Source organism: Sminthopsis crassicaudata, chromosome 3, assembly GCF_048593235.1.
Source record: "Sminthopsis crassicaudata isolate SCR6 chromosome 3, ASM4859323v1, whole genome shotgun sequence".
Classification (NCBI taxonomy): domain Eukaryota; kingdom Metazoa; phylum Chordata; class Mammalia; order Dasyuromorphia; family Dasyuridae; genus Sminthopsis; species Sminthopsis crassicaudata.
In genome coordinates, this window is record NC_133619.1 from 561,486,027 (window position 1) to 561,507,281 (window position 21,255).

At 37.8% G+C, this 21,255-nt stretch overlaps 1 long non-coding RNA gene across 1 annotated transcript; it reads right to left on the reverse strand.

Annotated features, from left to right (window-relative positions):
- Nucleotides 1-589: 589 nt before the first annotated feature.
- On the reverse strand, nucleotides 590-16,589 carry LOC141559810 (uncharacterized). The gene is made up of 4 exons (XR_012487566.1): nucleotides 15,978-16,589; nucleotides 9,695-9,985; nucleotides 8,927-8,949; nucleotides 590-1,548 (listed from the first exon to the last, which is right to left on the reverse strand). It is a non-coding gene; the product is annotated as an uncharacterized LOC141559810 (long non-coding RNA).
- Between the last annotated feature and the right edge of the window lie 4,666 nt (nucleotides 16,590-21,255).

The following is a 21,255-nucleotide window of genomic DNA, read 5'->3' on the forward strand; positions in this document are numbered from 1 at the left end:
GCCTAGGGGTGGGCTGAGAATTCCTCCTTGTTGGAATGCTCAGAGAGACGAATTGCAGCAAGAACAAAGATGAGAATCCAGTGCACAGAGAGTCATGGGAGCAGGCTTTGTTCCTGGAAGTGGGGCGCCAGGAGAAAACATTGTTCTAACAGGGGCTACAAAGGAAATATCAGGTAACTGATAAATAAGAGAACTCTGCAGAACATTGTAAAAGGCCAGAATGCTAGTACGGTATTCTAGGTAGAGTCCTACCCTGGGAATAGGGCTTTTCAGTCTGTGGTCCAGCGATCCAGGGTAGGATTGCAAAAAGTAATCCTCTTCCTTCCTGACACATCTCAGAAAGAACACAGAGGGACAATGGGTCTTGCTGCCACCACTTTGTCTCTTCAAGCAGGGGGTGTGGATCCCCAGCATCCACTGAGGCAGCTGTGTCACATCCACCTCCCAGTATTGTCTCCCTGAGCTGAAGGCCTGCTCAGCAAGGACCATGTGAAGATGCCCGTCATCACCAGGGTGGGTGTCCACCTGCCAGCCTTCTCCAGCTCTTACACTCCTCAGATCCTCAGCCACAATCAGGCAAGGACTGGCTGATGCAGGATCTAACCTGATGTGCACTCTGAAGCGGTTGAGCATCTCTATCATGCCAGGGACGGGACACTCTGAGCTCTGGGGTGAGTGCCTTGGCCCTTTGGGACAACACTGACTCGCCCCTTTCCAGCAACTGCTTGACATCCCGGAGCAGATCCACATTGGGTTGGCCCTCTTCTTCCTGGAGATCTAGCATGAGGTCCTGAAGGGTTCTCATTTGCTGGGATAATCTGTATCAGTCCAAAAAATAGGATTTCAATATCCTTAGTGAGAAGACCTTACCTGAATCCTATAACATTCATTCCATGGGTAGCCATCAAAATTTTTGGAGGAGAAATTTTTGGGAAACAACAATGTATGAGCTGAGAACAAGAGCTCTCTTTTTCAGGAATTTCCTTTATGTCTAATAGGACACCATAGCCATTTCAAGAGCAGCTATTTATTGGATAAGAAAACTTCAAAGGTAGAAGTGAAGATAGTATTTAAATCTTTGTGGTTTTATGTAAAGGGCTGAAATTCTGAATAGGTGCACTGGAATCAGATCACCTAGCACCTAAGGGTAATTACCTATGGGACAATACTCTACTAGCATATGCTTGGAAAAATGGCCCTTCTCACTATTCTGTACTAGCTTGATCTTTTGGTGTATACAGATAATCATAGCAGGGATTAGGGGATGGTGTGAGACAAGCCATAGTCACTTTGAAGGATGATGTGGAAAAGGGAGTTTGGTAGGTGGAGAGCTTGTGGCAGTTTTGTCGATCCCCTTCACTTCTCCTTCTGAAGACCAAGGTCTTTTGCTTATCCTGACTCTGGGTGATTCTGAGGCCTCCAGGAGGTAACCCCAACTTCACAGTTTTAAGTACGAGAAAATGGAAGATGGTGGAGAGGAGGCACACAGCTGCTTGAGCTCCATATTTTCTCTCAGAATTTATTGCATGACAAGCCTCAGAATTAATGCTTGACAGGAAAAAAAAACAAATAATTACCAACAGAAGATATCCTTGAAATTCACCAGAAAATGTCTGTTTTTGCTCGGGGGAGGAGATGAACAGACTGGGCACAGGCTAAGGGCAAGCAGATAGAGCTAGGCAGGCAGCTCACACTGCTCAGACTGGAGGGGGGAGCGGTGCATTCTCTGCTATTTCTGTGGAATGACCTTTATCCCAGTGTGGATATTCCATCTTGGCAGCAAGCCAGGATCAGCAGAGAAGGTGTAAACACCAGAGATAAAGAAAACCCCAGAAAGCTAGCGTCTCTTGAGAAGGCAACCCCCACCCCCACCTGGAATGACTCAGTGCATTCTTAGAGACTCAGAGCACAGACTCAGTGCAGCCATCACTCTCCTGTTAGTGCCTTGCTGCTGTCTCCCACAGTCTGTAGAGGATGCCTAGTAACACCATCCAGCCCCATTCCCCCCAAAAAAAAGCAGATCAATTGTTTTCCTTATTAATTTGTTTTCTTTGATTCTGCTCTGACAAAATGAACAAAAAGTTTAAAAGGGCTCTAACCACTGACAGCTTCTATATGGATAGAGAGCAGACTTCAAACCCTGAGGAAACTAAAAATAGACTGTCTCCAGAGGAATCCCCTAAGGGGGATATGATCTGCTCCTCAATACACAACTCTCATAGAGGAAATCAAAAAGGCTCTCACAAGAGATCTAGAAGAGAAATGGGAAAAGGAAAGGGAAGCTTGGCAACAGAGTCTGGAGAAATCATCCCGAGCATTTAACAACCAAGAGGATAAAGAAATCAAATCATTGAAAAAAAAAAAATTAGTGAATTGGAAAAGGTAAACAACTTTAAGGAAAACAGGATTAGCGAGTTGGAAAAAAGAAAATAACTCTCTAAAAAAGAAAATTAATGAAATGGAAAAAAATTCCATAGAAGAAAAAAACTCACTTAAAAACTCAATTGGACAATTACAAAAAGATATTAAAAAAAAGTAAGTGAAGAAAATACATCACTGCAAATTAGAATAGAACAAGTAGAATTGAATGACTCAAGGAGAAATCAAGAAGTAGTGAAGCAAAACCAGAAAAATGAAACAATGGAAAAGAATATCAAGTACCTTATTGGGAAGACAACAGACCTGGAAAATAGATCCAGGAGAGACAATTTGAGAATAATTGGATTCCCTGAAAAATATGAGGAAAAAAAGAGCCTGGACACTTTTCCAGGAAATTATCAAAGAGAACTGTTCAGACGTTTTAGAAACAGAAGATAAAATAGACATTGAAAAAATTCATTGATCACCTACTGAAAGGGACCCTAAAATCAAAACGCCAAGAAATATAGTGGCCAAGTTCAAGAATCATCAGACAAAGGAAAAAATATTGGAAGCTGCTAGAAAAAATCAATTCAGATATGGAGGAGCCACAATAATGATAACCCAGGATCTAGAAGCGTTCACATTAAAGGAGCAAAGGGTTTGGAATATGATATTCCAAAAGATTAAAGAACTTGGTATACAGCCAAGAATAACTTACCCAGCAAAAATGAACATCTTTTTCCAGGGAAGAAGATGGAAATTTAAGGAAATAAATGAATTCCATGCATTCTTGATGAAAAACAAAACAAAACAAAACAAAAAAAAACAAAAAAAAAAAAACAGATCTACACAAAAAAGTTTGATCTACAAAAATAGAACTCAAGAGATTTTGAAAAACGTAAAAAGAAATCTTGAGAACTATATTTCTGCCATAAAGATATATAAAGAACACATCTATAATTTGTTCTAGAAACTAGAGGTGGAAAGGAAATTTTATCATAAAAAAAAGGTAAAGTGGTGGTACTACATCTCATGAAGAGGCAAAGGTAACCTATTATATCTGAGAGAAAGAAAGGAGGGGGATGAACATAGTGTGTATCAATAGACATATTCGATTTAGAGTGAAACTCCTTCCACTTCATTGAAAAGTGGGAGGAAAAAAGTAAAAAGGGAGGGAGTAATCTTAGGGGAAGGGAATACAGAAATTGTGAGAAAAAGGGGTAAAATAGGGGAAGGAACTTTAAGATGGGGGAGGGATACTAAAAAGGGAGGGCTCTGAAAAGCAAGTGGTGCTTACAAGTTTAATACTGGGGAGGAGGGTAAGGTGGAAGAGAAGGACAAAAGCATAAGCAGGGGTTAACTGGATGGCAAGCAATATAGAATTAGTCATTTTAACCATAAATGTGAGTGGGGTAAACTCCCCCATAAAGAGGAAGCAGTTAGCAGACTGAATTAAAAACCAGAATCCTACAATATGTTTACAGGAAATACACCTGAAACAGGGTGATACATACAGAATAAAGGTAAAAGGTTAGAGCAGAATGTACTATGCTTCAGGTGAAGTCAAAAAAGCAGGGGTAGCCATCCTCATCTCAGATCAAGCAAAAGCAAAAGTTGAACTAATTAAAAGAGATAAGGAAGGGCATTATATCTTGCTAAAGGAAAGCATAGATAATGAAGCAGTACTTATATTAAATCTATACTCACACCAAGTGGTGCAGCATCTAAATTCTTAAAAGAGAAATTAAGTGAGCTGCAAGAAGAAATAAACAGAAAACTATAATAGCGGGAGATCTCAACCTTGCACTCACAGAATTAGATAAATCAAACCACAAAATAATTAAGAAAAGTCAAAGAGGTCAATCGAATACTAGAAACATTAGACATGATAGATCTTTGGACAAAACTAAATGGAGATAGAAAGCAGTACACTTTCTTCTCAGCAGTTCATGGAACCTTAAAAAAAATTGTCCATATATTAGGACATAAAAACCTCAAAATCAAATGCAGTAAGGCAGAAATAGTAAATGAATTCTTTTCAGACCACAAGGCAATGAAAATTACATTCAATAAAAAGCCAGGGGAAAATAGACCAAAAAATAATTGGAAACTAAATAATCTCATACTAAAGACATAATTAATAACTTCACCCAAGAAAATATACCAAAATGTGTGGGATACAGCCAAAGCAGTAATAAGGGAAAATTTTATATCTCTAGAGGCCTTCTTGCATAAAATAGAGAAAGAGAGGGTCAACGAATTGGGCTTACAACTAAAATTGCTAGAAAAAGAACAAATTAAAAACCCCCAGACAAACACAAAACTTGAAATTCTAAAAATAAGAGGAGAGATTAATAAAATTAAAAATAAAAAACTATTGAATTAATAAATAAAACTAAGAGTTGATTCTATGAAAAAAACAAAATAAACAAACCCTTAGTAAATCTGATTTTTAAAAAAAAGGAAAGAGGAAAATCAAATTGTTAGTCTTAAAAATGAAAAGGGAGAACTCGCCACTAATGAAGAGGAAATTAGAACAATAATTAGGAGTTATTTTGCCCAACTTTATGCCAATAAATTCGATAAATTAAGTGAAATGGAAGAATACATTCAAAAATATAGCTTGCCCAGATTAACAGAGGAAGAAGTAAATAGCCTAAATACTCCCATTTCAGAAAAAGAAATAGAAAAAGCTATTAACCAATTCCCTAAGAAAAAATCCCCAGGACCACATGGATTTACATGTGAATTCTACCAAACATTTAAAGAACAATTAACTCCAATGCTATATAAACTATTTGAAAAAATAAGGATTGAAAGAGTCCTACCAAATTCCTTTTATGACACAGACATGGTACTGATATCTAAACCAGGTAGGTTGAAAACAGAGAAAGAAAATTATAGACCAATCTCCCTACTGAATATTGATGCTAAAATCTTAAATAAAATATTAGCAAAAAGACTACAGAAAATCATCCCCAGGAACCAAGTAGGATTTCTACCAGGAATGCAGAGCTGGTTTAATATTATGAAAACTATTAGCGTAATTGACTACATCAATAACCAAATTAATAAAAACCATATGATCATCTCAATAGATGCAGGAAAAGCATTTGATAAAATCCAACATCCATTCCTACTAAAAACACTTGAGAGTATAGAAATAAATGGACTATTCCTTAAAATAATAAGGAGCATATATTTAAAATCATCAGTAAACATCATATGTAATGGCGATAAATTCGAACCTTTCCCAGTAAGATCAGGAGTGAAACAAGGTTGCCCAACACCATTACTATTCAATATTGTACTAGAAGCACTAGCCTTGGCAATGAGAGCGAAGAAAGAGATTAAAGGAATTAGAGTAGGTAATAAGGAAATCAAACTATCAACTCTTTACAGATGATATGATGGTATACCTAGAGAATCCCAAAGATTCTGCTAAAAAGCTATTAGAAATAATTCATAACTTTAGCAAAGTTGCAGGATACAAAATAAATCCACATAAATCCTCAGCATTTTTATACATTACCAACACAATCCAACAGCAAGAGATACAAACAGAAATTCCATTCAAAATGACAGTCAATAGTATAAAATATTTGGGAATATATCTGCCAAAGGAAAGTCAGAAATTATGAGCAAAATTACAAAACACTTGCCACAAAAATAAAATCATATTTAAATAATTGGAAAAATATTAAGTGCTCTTGGATAGGTCAAGCGAATATAATAAAGATGACAATACTCCCTAAACTCATCTATTTATTTAGTGCTATACCAATCAGACTCCCAAGAAACTATTTTAATGACCTAGAAAAAATAACAAAATTCATATGGAAGAACAAAAGGTGGAGAATTTCAAGGGAATTAATTTAAAAAAAAAAAAAATCAAATGAAGGTGGCCTGGTTCTACCTGATCTAAAACTATATTATAAAGCAGCAGTTGCCAAAACCATTTGGTATTGGTTAAAAAATAGATTAATTGATTAGTGGAATAGGTTAGGTTAAAAGGACAAGACAGTGAATAACTATAGCAATCTAGTGTTTGACAAACCCAAAATTCCCAATTTTTGGGATAAGAATTCATTATTTGACAAAAACTGCTGGGAAAACTGGAAATCGGAATGGCAGAAATTAGTCATGGACTCACACTTAATACCACATACCAAGATAAGATCAAAATGGGTCCATGATTTAAGCATAAAGAACGAGATCATAAATAAATTAGAGGAACATAGGATAGTTTACCTCTCAGACTTGTAGAGGAGGAAGGAATGTGTGACCAAAGGAGAACTAGAGATCATTATTGATCACAAAAAAGGAAATTCTGATTACATCAAATTAAAAAGCTTTTATACAAACAAAACTAATGCAAACAAAATAAGGGAAGCAACAAATTGGGAAAACATTTTTACAGTTAAAAGTTCTGATAAAGGCCTCATCTCGAAAATATACAGAGAATTGACTAATTTATAAGAAACCAAGCCATTCTCCAATTGATAAATGGTCAAAGGATATGAACAGACAATTTTCAGATGATGAAATTGAAACTATTTCCACTCATGAAAGAGTGTTCCAAATCACTATTGATCAGAGAAATACAAATTAAGACAGCTCTGAGATACCACTACACACCCGTCAGATTGGCTAAAAGTACAGGAACAAATAATGATGAATGTTGGAGGGGATGTGGGAAAACTGGGACACTGATGCATTGTTGGTGGAGCTGTGAAAAAATCCGGCCATTCTGGAGAGCAATCTGGAATTATGCCCAAAAAGTTATCAAACTCTGCATACCCTTTGATCCAGCAGTGCTACTACTGGGCTTATATCCCAAGGAAATACTAAAGAAGGGAAAGGGACCTGTATGTGCCAAAATGTTTGTGGCAGCCCTTTTTGTAGTGGCTAGAAACTGGAAAATCAATGGATGCCCATCAATAGGAGAATGGTTGGGTAAATTCTGGTATATGAATGTTATGGAATATTATTGTTCTGTAAGAAATGACCAGCAGGATGAATACAGAGAGGCTTGGAGAGAATTACATGAACTGATGCTGAGTAAAATGAGCAGAACCAGGAGATCGTGATATATTTCAACAAAAATACTGTATGAGAATGTATTCTGATGGAAGTGGATATCTTCAACAAAGAAAAGAACTAATTCAGTTTCAATTGATCAATAATAGAAAGAATCAGCTACACCCAGAGAAGGAACACTGGGAAATGAATGTGGACTACTTGCATTTTTGTCCTTCTTCCTAGGTTATTTTTACCTTCTGAATCCAAATCTTATACAACAAAAGAATTGTATGGTTCTGCACACATATGTTATATCTGGGATATACTATAACATATTTAACATCTATAAAACTTCCTGCCATCTAGGGGAGGGGGTGGAAGGAGGGAAGGGAAAAGTCAGAACAGAAGTGAGCGCAAGGGATAATGTTGTAAAAAATTACTCATGTTTAAATTCTGTCAATAAAAATAGTTTAAATTTAAAAAAAAATTAAAAACAAAATATTTTTATTAACAAATAATAAAGTTGGCCATTGAACATGTGTATAATCATATCCACATTCCAATATTTAGGAGGAGTAGAAATAAATTGGTGAAGGTATTGGAAAAATAATGTAACCATATGCTTCCTAATCCTAACCTGCTATGGCCTCCTTTTTCAATACATAATTTTAAGTAAAGCTTCGATCTTTTTTATAAAACCACTGAGAGAAAAAGAAGAAGAAGAAGAAGAAGCTCGTAGTCATAGTGACTTTTTAACAAAATTCTCCTCTGTCCAGATCACTAAGAATTTTTTCCTCCAAGTCCTATTTCCTGTTGTTTTCTACCCTTCAACCATGAGTAAAAGAGTCTATAAGAATATATAATATGTCACCTTAGGATGTTAAGGTATCCTAATACCTCCAGTTGACTTCAGATGTCCTCTGTGCTTCTACAAACCCTGCTTGCCCATCTCCAGGCAAGGCTTCATCCCAATGAAGTTGCATGACTGTCCCAATAGAGACCAATCTTATCAAATATTGTCAGGAAGCACAAACTGACAGAGGTCTCTGTGGATCTCATGGAATTCATTTTTCTCTTGATTTGCTTTTTTCCTTGCTTTTTCTCCCAACACTACTCTGGGTCAGCTTTTTCTATCTTTTGTCACATGACTCCTACTAGGAGTAATTTCCATGTTCAAAATATAAAGTCATCAAATTTGAAAATGGAGATATTGAAGATTACACTTCTAACAGGTTATTTGCTTCCTAGGAACTTTGTGAGGAAAGCCCAAAGATTCTTGCCTAAAATGATGATACTTTGAAAGACCTTTAAAAACTCCACCACAGCATTTACATAAAAAGCATGCAGATTCAGTAGGAAAGGTACCAAATTTGGCCAAACCAATCTCAAAAAAAAAAAAAAAAATGTTGCATAGAATATGCTTTTCATTATACTACATGCTTTATTTCTTCTGCCTTTTTTGAGAAAACACACAGGCTTATTAATTGTTCCCCAATCCCCAAATTAAGTTCTGTAATTATTTAATATACAGAAAGAAACTTACCTTTCCAGTGTTAATGCCACATCCTAGAAAAAAATAAAGAGTAAGATCAGTATAGTCCATGAAGTTTCTCCTAAAACCTTTCCACTTCTAAAGAAGCTGATAATCTTTGAAGAGACTCTCTGCTTTTTTTTTTTCTCCTCTTATTTTTTTTATTTATTTCACTTAACCTCATCTTGTAAAAGCTGGATTCTGGATACAAATTTTCTTCCTATGCCAGGAGGCATTTGGCAGTTCTTGTAATGTATTAGCGGAAATGTGGTCTAGAAAGAGAACTTAAGGGGACAATCTGTATTTCAATTTGTAAAAAAGGGCTATCCAAGCATTTTCTATGACATGAAGAAAAACAGTGAAAAATATTGATAGTAATAAAAGCACTGTTAGGAATGAATAGGAATTATCTTGAGCTATCATTACAATACTGTGGAAACCATGAATTTTCCAGAGCCTGTCCTAACCGCTGCTTACATGTATATACATATGATAGATCCAAGGTATAAAAATAAGATTCCTAGTCCTCAGACCTTTGAATCACTTGGCTCCAACAGCAGCACCTTAAGCCTTCAGGCTAATCTCAAGTCAAACTGTGTGTAGTCAGATACCAATCAGAAGTGACCCCTCTTTTTTCTCCCAGCCACCCACAAAAAGCACAAGACATATACAAGCAGGAAACAAGGCAAGATCTCATAAGAAATGATTTGTAATCTTGGAAGAGCAGTGAAAGAAGATGTGAAGGCCTTTTATCCCCATAAATAACACTGATGACTTTACCAGAGTGTCATCTGTAGCGTTTCTACATCTGACTTCTGCATCTTTTCTTCCAGCTCAGTGATTATGTCAATTAGAAATCTGATGTCATTAGATATCGTGGTCTCCCATTCTTTCTTATCCTCCATGATTTGTAGTTCTTGTATAGCCTCTATTTCCTTCAGTGTTTGATAAAGCTCATAGAACTTCTTGTTTTTCTTCTCCACAATATTTTGCTCTTTTACTTTCTCTTCCTTTGTCAGATATAACCACTTTGCTTAAGTTGCTTTTGAAATATTCTTTTATTTGTACGGTCTAGAAGAGAAAGATATTAGGTGATATAGCAAAAGCAATAATCAAATCTCTCCTTTCTTGCCTGCTCAGTGTGGTTTAATGCAAAGACATTTTGGCTAAATAGGAGTCAAGAGTATAGGGAATCCTCCAACCTGCTGTGTGAGCTGGAAGAAATTACTTAGCTTCTTGACTTCAATTTTATCCTTTAAAATCAGAGCTTCTCTACATATGGATGACATCTAAGTTATTTTCCAGGGGTTTTTTTGTTTTTTTGTTTTTAGAAATTTTAAGACATTTAAGAAACTTTCTCCAATCTGTCACTCTTTACTTTTCCTTTCTTCTCCCAAAAGAACTCTTTCATCCCAATCATTAAATCATTTACCATCGGGGCTGCTAGGTGGCACAGTAGATAGAGCACCAGCCTTGAATTCAGTAGGACCCGAGTTCAAATTTGATCTCAAGACCCTTAAAACTTCCTAGCTGTGTGACCCTGGGCAAGTCACTTAACCTCAGCCTCAGGGGGGGGGGAAAAATCATCTACCATAGCACTTTATAGGAGAAATGTTCCTCCTTTACTATTCCAAATTTGGGTTCTGACTTCTTAAATAGATTTTTAATATTCCCAAATGCAGTAATTTTTTAAAAAATTTCTCTCATTTCTGTGCTTTTAAACTTGACCTAGATTTCTTTATAATTCACCTTAAGAAGTAATTTGTTTTTATGCCTTCTACAGAAACTCTTTTCCTTGCCACCTTTTTGTGGTTCCTTATTTCCTGTTAAATATAATGGATACTTCTTTCCCAGAAATTTAAGCTCCTTTATAAATTAGAACCAGTGTATCTTTATAGAATCCTCTCCAATGTTCAGGCATTCAACCAGAATATCTCCTTCTGTACTTTTGTTCATGTTACACCCTAATGGCTACAATCCCATTACACTGACATAATAAAGTTTTCAACAGTGTGAAACTTCCAGACCCTCACACACCTCTCCAACTCACAATGAAGGAAACATGACTTCATATTCCTTTGTTTTCCTAGACTCAAACCAGTTAAATTCTGGAGAAATCCTTATCCTTTGATGTAATTTCTCATTAAATGTTGGGTAACCATTGTGATATCTCTACCCATCTCCTCTATGACTATAAAGCAGTGATTGTTTCCCTGGCATTCCATACAGCAAGATGGAATGGTTTCCTTGCCGAGGCAAGATAGGCAAATAATATGTCTGAATGTAGGGGCAATTGGCTTAGTTTCTTCACCCAAATAAATAACATAGAGATGCATCTCTGACTTTTCAAATTCATCAGCCATGACCCTGAAGAGAGAAAATTAGGTACAGTAAGTCTGTTTACACCTCCAATTCTGAAGTTTCAAACACAGTTCATGAAACACCACAGTAAGTTTAGTAATAATTATTTTGCCCCCTAAACTTGCTCACAGTCTTCAACAAACAAACGACACCAGTTGGAAAAGTGAGCAAAGATGGGATACCTTGTAATAATATCTAGCTTTGAGAAAGAGTTAAGATGCTTTTCATACATTATCCTCTTTGGTTCACCAAAAAACTCTGAAGTACCATATGCTATTATCTGAATGTTTCATAGAAAATGTCAAGATGCAAATTTAACAGGCTTATCCAATATCAGACAGCTAGTTAAAAGTTGAAATAGGATTCAAGTCAGCTCTCCTGTTTACAAGGTTGGCTTTATATCAATATGATAATTTTGATAGCCTATTCAAATTAATTATATTCAATCAATTTATTGTGATTTGATGTTTAACAATAATTATATTAGTATATTTTGATCAGTTGTTGTCTTTCCCAGCCCAGTTGTGTTTATCTTTTCAGCTATTCAGTTATATCTTTTGAAGAACTTTCTTCTTTTTTCATTGTCTCACTTTCTCTTAAATTTCATTGTCCTTTTTCTCTTCCAAATCTCATACGAAAAGCTCATCCTCTCCTCATCAATTATTCCCTCAGAACAATTTAACATCCCCAAAACAACAGTTCTCCAAAACCAAAGAACACACCCAATACATCTGCTATTATTTATAATTATTCATACCCATAATACTCTACACATTTGCAAAGATATGAAAAAGAAAATAAAAAATAAAGGCTACCCATAAATATGAAGATGAAATTTTCATGGGAAAACTTGCATTCGTTTTTCTTCTTGGATCTCTCATTGAGCTCTACTGCTCTGCCTTTCCCCCGTGCTTTCAGCACAAGGGAATTTTGAGTCTGTCTCCTCTTAGGCCTTTCATATACCCTTAAACATACTGAATGCCCTCCCTTCTTCAAGATGTGAATTCTCCTGGCCTTACCTTGACTCCAAGGCTTGTTCACACTTAGGGACTGCTCACAGTCAATGCACTTAGCCCACTGACACAGGGGAAAGAGTTAAACTGCTTTCTTGATCTTTTGAATTTAAAGTCACAAAGATAGAAATGATATCTTAGGCTCTGCTTGGGAAAATTTCTTAGCTCCAAAATGGATGGTCTCCAATAGAACTAACAATGATGATTAAAACAATCATATACAGTTAAAAAAAAAAAGAATATGAAGAGTAAGTAAAATAAAAACAATAAAACTTTTCCTTGAGTCTTTCAAAAACTTTTGCACTAGGATTCTTTTTGAAAGATTCATATTTATGAGTAGCCTTTATCTTTTTTCTTCAGCTCAGAATATTTCATATTTTCCTTTATTTGGCAAGCCATTCTTAGCAGAAAAAAAAGAGAAAGAGGAAAATAGTAGCTGTATAAACTTGAATGCCATAAACACCACATTCATTATTTCATGTTATTCATCCAATTTCTGTCCAAAAAAGAACAGAAGGATGGATCATTTTCTCTTGGCCCCATCCCATTCATTATAGTCATACTAAAATTAGTATAATATTTTCCCTTCTTTTCTAGGACTTTAAATTGGTCCCAGTTATGTTTCATATTCCACATTGGCCATCTTCTGCTCATGTGCTCTACTTGACACTGTATGGTAGGGAACCCTGCCCTTCTCTGTAGTTACAACTACCAATTTGAGCAAATGGTGAAATAATGTTGTACACTGAGAAAGTGATGGGTAATTTCAGAAGGTGTGACGTGAGGAAAAGCAGAAAAGCAGCACCTTTCAGCCACTGTTCTCGAACTTTTTAAAACATATAAGATAAAGTTCTTTGGGAGTAAATCAAATAAGGGGTTCTGGGGGAAGTTTGAGAAAACTTCAGAGCTCAGGTTGAACCTGCTACTACGTAGCCTAGAAAACTCGTTGCTTGCTCTAAGATGAGATTTACTTAATGTTTAAATCAGAACTGGATTGCCTTTCCACATGGCCAACCAGATATGAAGATTGATGCAGGAAACATTAGGATTTTTCCTGATTATACATCTCAAACCATTCATATTTCTTATCTAGAAATGCTTCCAAGCTGGCCAAGCAACTTCTGTTTGTTTCTTCCTTTGTTTGAATCCTATATCATGGGTAAATTACAGGTATTCAGCAGCAATGGATTACCAACGTTTTGACTCTCCCTTCTGCTGGATGACTTAATGAACTTCTTTGTAAATTATTTTAGTTCTGCATTTTGTTCTTAGTAAAGCAGGAGTAGAAAATATAGATTTGACATTGCTCCTTTATAAATGATAGATAATTAACTAGAAATGGCAGAATGATTATCATCCCCAGCTGAGGACATAGTTGAAATTAAATACCTCCAATCAGTAGTGGACTCATTCAGCATATTCTCCTAACTTCAATTATTTTGGTTCTTTTTAAAAGAATGTGATGGATACAATCTGAAATAATTCAAGAAACAAAGATTGCAGTATAGATTTACCCCTTAAAACATGTTAATTGCAGAACAAATCAGAAACAGTCCTCCTCAGCTGGGCACTTGGCTCCATTACAAGGGAGCCACTGCTTTCTGAATTAAAAGAAAACAGGTAAGAAGATATAAAACAGGATATAGATGAGGGACTTCAGAAGTTGGGAGGGAGAGAGGAAAACGTGATAATGCCTTGATTTGGTAGAGGTGGTCCAACTTCCTAACCACTGGGGACTAGGTTCAAACAATGCAATGAAGCTTTCTCCCAATCCCCAAAACTGAACCAACCTTTCTTAGTAGAAAGAAATGGAATTAGGTCCCCTATTAAATAGAAAAGGAACTGAGCCACATCCAGAACTGAGTTTACAGAATAAACTCAATGTGGTTCACTGAATTCTAATAATTCTTTCAAAAGGTCAAGAAATGTTAAGATGTATTGATTCTGCAACAGGGGTCATTCCCAGTTAGGTACAGTTTGCACTAATTAATATCTATAGGGAGGACCTTCCCACTCTGTCATTCTGTGTTTGTAATATGCTGAAAAGTTCAAAACCAAGAACTCAGCTGTGGCAGTCATTTACCCAGCAGTATGAACTCCATGGTATTCACTGCTAATGTAGTCACCAGAATGTGAGTGTCAGAAGTATCAGAACAAAGCTTATGGCAGAGAAGTGGTCCTGGGGATTCTAATAATGACTTGAATTCACATCTTATGCTAGACCAGCTGAATTTTCATCTTGTGTTGGAAGGGGCCAAATTCAGAGGAAGTATCCCGAGTGAATATTTTGATTTTTTTAAAAAAAGGTTTCTTATTAAGGAATCTTATTTCCTTTTCTGAATCTCAGATATGGGTCACTTCGCAAGAAATTAAAAGGGATATATTTCAATTACAATGCCTTAATGCAACAGTGATGATAAACTATATAGGACACTAGCCCCCTTTGATTCTGTATTTGGGGCTTTTGATGATTAATTTAACTAAGGAGACATCCCAACTTTTGCCTTAGGAATCTTCAGGGATTTGGATATTCAATGTAAATTTCAAACCCACTCACTTAGAATGTGGTGCTAGTTTAGTAATTTTCTAACTTGGCACACTGCTGCTAAAATTTTTAAATTTTATTTTATGCTGAATTTCAGGGGGAAGAGGAAAGGATTTCTGTAACATAATACAATAGAAAAAACATAATTTTATGTGAAACTGAAAAGCTTATATACATCAAATTCCTTTTAAATATATTATGTTGAAACTTTTAATTTTTTCTTCCTTCTCTCCTTGCCCCATTCTAGAAATGGCTAACATTAGACACACACATGTACACATGTTCATGAAATGTGTGTGTATATATACACATGTATATACACATACCATTCTTATAATACTATTTGTCAGTTCTTCATCTGGTTGAAGATACATTTTCCTTAATATGTCCTTCGTAGTTAATTTTGGAATTTATAATAGTTAAAATGGCTTAGTCACTAAGAGTTCTTCTTAAACAACTTTTTTTGTTACTGTCTAAAGTGTCCTTTTCGTTCTCCTCATTTCATGCCTCCTTATTTTTGTGGAAATCTTTCTACATTTTGCTAAAATCATTGAGCTTATTTCTTATAACATAGCAGCATTCCATCACAATCACACACTACAACATGTTCAGCTATTTGCCAAATGATGGACATTTCTCCCATTAATACAAAACAAGGAATTACCAGAAGAAAAAAAACACAAAAAGGATGATGTTATAAGCTATCATCTAAGACAAAACAAAGGAAAACCTCATTTCTCCATCCCTACTTCATTCTATATACAGGATTAGAGAAAGAGGCAAAAAAGTCTTTTTATTGGCAATCCAAGAAATATTAGTTCTTTACCCTTATGAACTCCACCTCCTGGGTCAAAGTCAATTGCCAATCTCTAGTCTTTAGAAGGAAGAGAAGTGAGTTGGATACTTCCATGTAACCTTGTGTCTTGTCTTTCATGTGTCTTCCACTTGGTCTCCTGCCTCCCATAGGAAGATAATTTCTGCCTTCCATACAACAATTAACATACTTCTAGTCATACCCTTCACATACAAGTTGTTTTGATCACATTGTAATGGTCCAACATCACTTCCCCATTCATCCCTAATTCCTTATTTCCATATCACTCAATCCCTCCACCACAAATATGATCAACCTCTTCCATTTTACCTTGTGGCATCAATCTTCTAATTATTATTAAAAGTTAGTGCTCTCTCCAATTACAGGACCTCTTTGATCATTCCCTTCTAGTACTGGCTTTACTTTTGCTGCTTCTTCTCTCCCAAGCTGGGACCAGAGCCGTTTGTCCAGTTGTCAGCTGTACAAGGCATCCGTTGATTAATTGGAATCCTCTAACCTAGGGCATTTGCCTACATTCAGGATAAGAGAAAAGTGTAGCTCTCTAGCTTGAGTAGACAATCTGCAAAAGCTGTGCTCACATCTGATGGTGACTGGCTCAGAGAAGTAGCGCCAACAGATGGTACAGGTGATCTCATTCTGCAATATTTCCACAGCTGTAGCCATTATCCTCTCTCCAACTACTTGTTTTTCCCCAGCAGCTTAGATGGAGAGACTTCACTTCCTTTCAAGGCATATTTCTGAAGAAGATGCTCTCCTTTCATAGGAGGTAGCCCCATCTCCATTATCCAAGAAGAGTTTGAACATTTTTCTTTTGCATATACAATGAGATCCTTATGACCTTTTTTCTATTGTAGTGATCTTCACATCTGTCTCTCAGTTAACTGTCTCCTTCTTCCCCAATCCATCCTTTCCATAACTGCCACATAAACGTGGACAAGCGAGTTGAGGCAATCTCTAAAAAGGGAGTAACAGAAAAACTGGTTAATTTGTTTTAAGTAATAGAATATCTTTTTTATAAACAGTTCAACATATAAAGCATATTGATTAAATTTCATTTTTTATAATTACAAATTACCAAGTAAGCCTTATTGGATGTGTGTCCCAGCACACAGCCTGATCTGTATGCCCTCCCCAAGGCCAGCTCACCTGCCTTCAGACTCCAACCCACAAAGGAAGCAAGAGTGCAGGAGCACCAGAGAGCAAGTTCTCCTTAAGGCTGTCTATTTATGCTGCCTCTCTTCTGGCATTGCCTCTGCCCAGCCCACTCAGAACTGTGTAGGTGGAGACCTAGAAGAGGCTTCTGGTGCATCCTAGGAGAAGAATTAATTAGCAAGAGGACACGCCCGTTGACATCTCAAGAAACCCATTAGTTCCTTTAACTCCTGCAAGACACAACCTCCTGCCTCAGAGGCTAAGCCCCTTTTTACCTCCTTGGCCAGCCCTACCAGCTGATGTGGCCTACAGGCTCCTTGGCACATCTCAAAAGGAAAGCAGTGCCTCATTGCCCCAACAGGTGTGCAAAACTTACTTGGGAATTTCTAGGTTCGTTTCCTTTCCCTCACGCTACCTTTCTTTCACAAATGGAGCTTCTTCTGAGCTAGGCCTAGTTTGCCTGTCTTTATCTTCTAATATCTTGCACAGTGCCTGCAAAAGTTATAGGTGGCCAAAAGACAGTTAGCTAAATTGGATTGAACTGAGTGAGGAGGATTCTAATGAAGGCTACAGGACTAGAAAAGCAAATGTTTCCCCCCACCCACCCACCCATTTTGCTTGTTTTTCCATTTGTTGCTAACCAGTATCTCTATAGCTTCTCTGAGCTAGCCTGATGTTAGGGAGTTCTGTAAGGGCTGCTATCAGCATCTGGGAATACCATGGGACTGAGAGGGGAAGCACTTTCCACATCCATGATTTCTTTGAAAGCCTCAAAAATTGCTGGCAGAAGGAGCCATCTGTCTAGAACTGGGAAATAATGAGGCCTGAAACGTGTTCATTGACTGATTGAGGGTGGCATCTGAGACAGAAAGATTCAAGGTTTTGTTAAGGGATATGAGTGGGGGAGCGCTGGAAGGATTGTGCAAAAACGCAGGAGTTGTTTAAGGGGCTCTTCAGTCTATTTATACCAGTCACACAAATGAGTGAGTCCAAGAGTGCCAGGATGAATACAGGGTTCAGTAGTCCTGGCCTGCTCTGGCAGTAATGTTCCACTGGCATGTGCAGTGCTTTTGCAGTGTGCCCCACTTCAAATGGTAGGGGGTGGAGCCAGGGTGAGGAACTCAGTAGTAGGAAAACTTACACTGGGGAAGGAAGGAGACACGACTTTTGATTCCTTGTCCTACAGCAAAGCCTTCAGAACTCGAATTGCGCCCCCACCCTTGCTGGTCTCTAGGAGCATCAGCCCCCTCTTCTGTCCCGCTTAGCCTTTGGTGCTAAGCATTGTCCTTTGAGGTTGACTTTGAACTGAGCCCCTCTTTTGGAACGTGGAGCCCTGGCATACAGCAAGCCTGGTTAGGTGTAAGGCCAGACCAAGATTTGGGATAGTGTCTGCTGGCGTTGCCCCTCTCGAACCATACAGGGCTGAAGACTTCCGGCTCTTATCTAACCCAAGAAACCTTGCTGGATCGCCAGTCCTGACTTGGAGAGGAGGCTGGGGGTTGCTGGGCTATAGGTTTTTGCTTTTCTTCTAGTCTTGAAATTCTGTGGCTATTGTGCTTGTTTTCCCAGAAGAAGATAGGTGCTTCCAGGGCTGCTGGTAAGATAGCACCCAGTTCAGAAGGCGGGGTGAAGATGAGCGCCTGAAGCGGCCGCAGATCACTCTGGCTTCCTCCCTGGAAAGCCACTGAGGGAGCTTGGCTCGGGGTAGCCACTAAGTCCTCCAATCACCTTTCCTTCTTCTCATCTTTGCTAAAGCACCCTATTCATCCTCCCCAAAGTACCCTGGCACATCCCCTAGAAAGTCTCCTGGGAACCACAGCCGCTGCCAGGGTTGACAGTAGTGCATTTGAAGCTGAAGATGGACTTTCAGATCGGTTCTTTGTACTATCCCTGTGGAACTTACCCGCTGGGGAATGACGCTGTGAGTGGTACCGTCTGATTAGGAGTGGAACCACTCAGCATGTGGAAGAGAAATAATTGAGAATTTCATTTGCTTTCAGCTTGAGGGGGAGACAACCGAACCCCCACCCCCCAGTCCAACTTCAAGAGACTATGCTGCCCGATGCAGTCCCACCTCGGTACTCTACAGCCCCGTTGTGTGCTGATCCGAACTTGAATGTCCGGCATTCGGTCTGTGTGATGCTCCCTGGAGCGTGGTAAGGGGATGCTGAACTGGGACTCCCAGGTCCCTGTGGCCTACAAATCTAGGGCGTGGGAGTGGGGATCCTTCCTTTTTTTTTTTTTTTTTTTTTTTTTTTTTTTTTTTGTATCATAACAGAGCTGGAGACATGAGTTGGCTATGAACCATAGCAGATAATTTGTCAGGAAGTTGATGGGCGTTTGACAGTGGACCAAGTTTGAAGGAGGGAAGGGATAGAAAAGACCAGTAGGACATGGTGGAACGCTAAACAGGAGTCTGTGTGTCTTCGTGAGGGAGGGTTGGAGTGGCTTTGGGTTCCTTTTTTTTAGGGAAAATGTGGAGAAATCAAGGACCTCTATCTCCCTGCCGCCATCGACAAGTTATCTCCCTCTTACAAAAGCCTTTTTCTGTTCTCCTCCATTACACACCCGGAGAGGCAGAGAAAGGGGGGGATGGGGAGGGAGAGGAAAAAAGAGAGGGGTAGGACCTGCCGGAAGGAAGAGTCAGGGCAAGGAGAACGAGGCGGGGGACGCAAAGGGGGAGGGGTTAACTGCTAACAGAAGGGAACTGATCAAATAATTTTTTCCAGTATCAACTGGCACAGGTATTACTGTGTGACTAATGCTTGTTCCAACGAACTTAAACTATGCCCTTAATTGAGTTTTCAATTACTGAAAGATAGTAAAGTTGCAACAAGTGCTAAGGCATTTTATTTTCCTCTAATTTCTGAATGCACTTTTGTAGTCATCCTCCTTTCTTATATTAACCAAGGAGCATTTATTAAGTCTTTCTGCTAGATATTTTATTATGCACTAGGAATCATGATAAATAGACTGCAACAGACTTCAAGTAACAATGGTAATTCTCAATTATGTGGGGATTTAAAGGTTTATAAAGTATTTTATTTGACTACAAGGACATCTTGTAATATAGGTAGTATTGTTCATTTTGCAGTCAAGGAACTGAACTCAGGAACATTAAGTGATTTTTCCCATGTTTACAACATATATCCTTAGTAGGTTCAAATCAAAATCAAACTTGCTTCAAGTCCAGTAGTATGTCTCTTATTCCAGAATGCTCCCTCACATATCCAGAGTTCCAACATTTTTTATTCCAAAATCTTTTTCAACCATTGATTTATCATAACTCCCTAAGACATCCATTGACATCACTGGGCTTTTCTTCAGGGAACCACTCCAAATGATGCTCCCCAACTAAAATTTTTTGAGTGTGGGAAGAGGAGTTACATCTAATGCATTATTTAATTAATTTCATGGCTATATAAACTGTTTCCTCAACATTGACCTGAGTCAAGGTGTTTCCCTGGTTGTTATTACTAAATTGGCAGTAAATAAGTTATATTGGATTCAGGAGTCACAGGGACCCTGTAGCACTATTTTACTTATCTTAGAAGAACATTTTAAATGGGCCAACACAGCAAAGGACCGAGCCAGGAGACTGATGAGAGACTTAAATGCCTGTTCTGACTATAGTCTTCTTCTCTGTTTGAAAGTTTGCCTCCATGATATTTCACAAGATCAACACCTACTACAACCATACAGAAATGATAGTGCTGCTTGCATTCCTGAGTGCCTGGATTATGCTGGGGGGGGGGGGGGGGGAATAAGAACAAAAAACCAGGGAATTGTTAAGGGGCAGGTTATTTCTCCAAGAGCCTCCACAGCTGTCCATCATAACATCTGAAGGAGTTGCAGGGCAGCCTTTGTTGACACAGGTGTTGCCCACTGGGAATGAGGTGAATTGGAGGCAGATGGAAGAGGAGAGAGATCAGACAAAGCAACAGCCTGTCAGTTAGAGAAGTCAGAGAACAGCAACTGCCTCTCAGTATCCTTGTATAATCCTCTCACAAGAAAGATCCATTCTGCAAGTTTGGATCTCATCTCCAGCAGCCCCTGTCGGGTGGCTCCCGTGTACTCCAACAAATGCTGAATGGGCAATAATATAATAATAATTAAAAACATTCATTTAAAACAAAAGGAAATATAATATTCAATGAGAATACACTAGAAGCTTTTCTGATAAATATGGGATTGAAGCAAAGATGCTAACGTTTCCTATTTAAAATCTTTCTGAAAATGCAACTGATAGCAATAAAATTCATGAAAAGAATTCAAGGAATAAAGACAAGTAAAGAGCATATAAAAGTTTTCCTTTTTATTGATTATATGATGACTTACTTGGTAAGACCTAGGCTATCAACAAAGATATTAATTCAGACAATCAATCAAAATCTTCATCAAAGTTACAGGCTACAAAATAAATGCTCAAAACACA